Genomic DNA, 4,025 nt, shown 5'->3' with positions numbered 1-4,025 from the left:
ATATTGGACTCGTTTCGAAGGTATTAACGAGACGATTATAATGGTGTAACTTGTTAAAATAAAAATGTATTTTTTAAACATGTTTTAATTGATATACGATTATRTATGTTAATTTGATAAATGTTTAAAATGAAACATTTAAAAGCAAATGACATAAAGTAAATTAATTAACTAATTATAGGGGTATAAAGTGAAAAAGTGAAAAAGTAGTATAAATGGTATCTTGGTCATTTAAAATTTTAAGACTTTAAAACTTTTGATAAATTAACTTAATAAGATAGTATAGATATAGAAATTTTGAGCCCGAAGCACATCCCTGAAGTTGTATTCTCATTCCTCACTAATACTCCTAACCTCTTTAGTTCAAATAATGGATAAATATGGCTTTTTACTAACTGCTGACTGGACCGACTCGGTCAGCTTCTCGGATTTGATCAGTAGTCGGTGTTTTACCAAGTCACGAATTTGATCGAACTGCTGATCGAGATCTGACCGGTCAGCGTCGATTCCATGCTTACCCGAGTCACATTTCCATACTTGCCCCCTTTTCACGATTAGGTTTTTGCATTCCGTCGCTCTCTATCGTTCCCTCATCGCTCCTCCTCCTCCTCCTCCCTCGCCGGTCCCGGCTCTCCCCGCTACCACTCGGTTGGTCCTTTCTCCCTCGTCACTCTCGTCCCTTCTCCTTTCTCCCTCGGCGCTCAAGTCGTTCCTTCCTTGGCTGCTTGAAAAGGTACAAATTTTTTTAACTGATAGGTTTATGTATTTGTTGGGGTTTTCTGTTTTCTGGCTTTATATTATGTACGATGGTGATGGATTACTCGAAAGAATCGGCTGATTTCATTATTTGATCGATTTTGATTTCATTACTTGATCGATTTTGATTTTGTTCTTCCGTTTTCCAATTGTGGGACTGAATAGTTGTTTTGTTAAATTGTTGCTTGAGTTGCTATATTTGTTTGAATCAAAGTTTGGCTTCTGTTTTGGGAATCAAAGTTTGGCTTCTTCTCTTTCGACAAATTTGGCAGTAAAGATTTGACTTCTGTTTTCTTTTGACAAATTTCTTGTTCCTAGCCTTGTTAGAGAACACATTTAATTGTTTTGGGGAGTAGGAGATGAATAGGATCAGAGAAGATTTGAAATGAATTAGAGAAACCCAAAAATAGGATCAGAATCAGAAACCCAAATTTCAACTGGGTTACGTTTCCATTGCTCATTATATCTTGTGTTTGCAACTTCTTATCTAAAGCAAGCCACAATGAGAATGCATGGCAGGGAATAAGGTAGGGACTATGACATAGGTGAGAGTAGGTTGGGAGTCTAACCAAGCTTGAATTATACAACGTGAGAAAAAAAACAAATATCTTTATGTCATAAAATCATCAACAAAACAAAGCTAAACTCAAAGTAATACAACACAGCCACAAAGACTCAAGACTCACCATTCACTGGTAGATTTGTTGAGAACACGAACTCCTAGCCAAAAACTCCAACACCCCAAACCCAACCGCCATCTTTTGCATCTCTTTCAACTTCTGTCTTCTCTTCTTATATAAAAAGAGGTATATATAGATGTATAGATGGCTGTTTTCACAGTGATAATTGGTGGTGTTTTGGGGGTTTGCCTGTTGATTACACTTGTTCTGAGATGGAATGAAATGAAGTAACCAGATTGAGAGTATGGTTCATCCAACTTGACTATGCCCAAATTCCCCATGGCACCTCTCAATATATATACACACACACATACGGTCCACTATATCATATGGTTATTTATGGTAGAATCGACATGTGGTACAACGTTTATGTAAATTATTATATGTCACACCACGTATCACACAGAATACTGCTAAGGAGTATGTAAACCTATAGGATTGCACACACATAATATGTTGGCCTCCATTTGTAGAAACCCGAGTTAAATCATGATTATCATCAAAATAATTATTCTTGGAGGATAATTATGAAAATTTGTGTTAAAAAGTAATTATGATAATCACATGATATTATCTGTAAATATATATAATTATATTAAAGTTTATGATAATTATGTAAATGTTACAAATAATTACAAATACTTACTTTGAATAATAGTTTATTTATGATACAGACCATCTAAATAAGATGATAAGCTAAATCAATTTTATTTGATTAAATCATTTAGATTTAGTTGTCAGGTAAACAATACAGAAAAGAAACCTTTTCTTTTCTATAATACACATATAGATATAGGGTTTTGTGCTAGCACACAATGGAGGTCTAAAGGCATGTTCACATGTGGACTACGATAGAGTAAATCTATGTTGGTTTTTAAGTGTTCTGTCAAAATCCTCATCAAATCTGAAATGCACAAATACTAAACATCATATGGCATGTTGTATTTGTTTTATTAGTCATTCGAGCCAGTTCTAAATATTAGGAAAAAAATTATTTTGTAACCAAAATTATTTTTCCGTTGCATTTCAAATGGTTACAAATTGTTCTAAAATCCTACAGTGGTATCAGAGCCTTTTTGACATTTAAAACAAATAAAATCGGATGAAATTAAAACGGTAATTGGAAATATAAATCGAGATCAGTTCATAACGGTTCGCGAGGCGTGCTAGGGTTTAGACCCAAGCATTGTACGATGGCTTGTCATATGGCTTGTCATACAACAACCATGCTGCTTGCCCCTAATATGGTGTTAATACAACAACCACAATCAGTCTGATTACGTCTTCAAGCATCCACTGACCCACCATCTTGGTGAACTCCAAGGACTCCGTCTTGATTTCTTGGAACACCGTCTTCGGATGTTTACAAATTTTAAAATAGAGTATACAATAATATTCTATTTTATCTACATTTGTTCCTATCTTAGAAAATTTAAAGTTGTACATTTTAAAAGTTTATTTGAACGTGTTCGTTCTATGGAAGAGACGTGTAAAGCTCAGGATTCTAGTCTTAAGAGAGAACATGATGATCCGGATGATCTGGATCACCATGAGGGGGGGGGAGGGGGGAAGACAGAAAATGCCTGAGGATGTTGCAGTGTTTACTGGTCAAAGATATGAAATTGAACAAACAGGTGATGTTCAGGTTTCTGGTGAGAATGTGAATGAAAGAGAAAGGTAGACAGTTCAAATTGTGCTAGTTGATGAAACAGATCCAAGGGTTGAAAAGCCTAAGGATGTTGCAGTTAGGAAAGCTAAATTGAAGATGTTTAATGACATTATATATATTGATTACGATGTTGATGAGTCTGATGTTGGTGAATCAAAACATGTGTTGAGAATAAAAGAAGAGACAGAAGATCTGATATCTTTTTTAGATGAAGATTTTGGTGAGTGTGGTGATTTGATGTTACTGATGTTGTAACCATCCATGAACCATCATCTTGAGTGCAACAGATTGAACAAACAGTTGAGCCACCTGTTGTAGAACAATAGTCAGAGCCTGCAAGTGTAATGAAATCTACTATTGTGGTGAAACAATTTGAACAAGTTGCAAAATGGGAACAAATTGTGATAAGAGTGGCATTTTCGAAAGATGAGGAAAGGAAGAACTTTGTGAAACAAATAAAAGAGTTAGATCCAGCTAAAGTGCTAGGGATTACCAAGTTCAACCATGATCACATCAGGGAATACATTTACATGATGAAAGCTCAGTTCAGTTGAGAAAGTATGTGAACACAAAGAAAAAGATAGTGTCAATAAAGGAAATTTCAGCAAAGAAGTTCTATAATTTGTATTATCCTTCAGAGTCATAAGACAAGATGGAAAAGAGTGGATGTTTACTGAAGCAGACTTTACTAATCTTGAGTTGGAAGATGCTCGTCGGTTTATTCAACCTTAGATTCCAACACAAAAATAGAACTTGGCGCAAGTATACACCTCGAACTACTGTCGTCTCGTAACAAGTAATAATGGTAAAAAGTACCAGATTTATCGTTCCCACAGAGATAGCTTGTAAAGTTAATTCAAAAAGTCCAGTTTATAAAAACTAATTTCAGAAGGCGAAACGAGAGATTTGATTTATCTAAA

This window comes from Cynara cardunculus, unplaced genomic scaffold (genome assembly GCF_001531365.2).
Source record: "Cynara cardunculus var. scolymus isolate 2C unplaced genomic scaffold, CcrdV1 Un_Scaffold_5069, whole genome shotgun sequence".
NCBI lineage: Eukaryota > Viridiplantae > Streptophyta > Magnoliopsida > Asterales > Asteraceae > Cynara > Cynara cardunculus.
The sequence above is the reverse complement of the archived record's forward strand: the minus strand, read 5'-3'. Positions refer to the sequence as shown.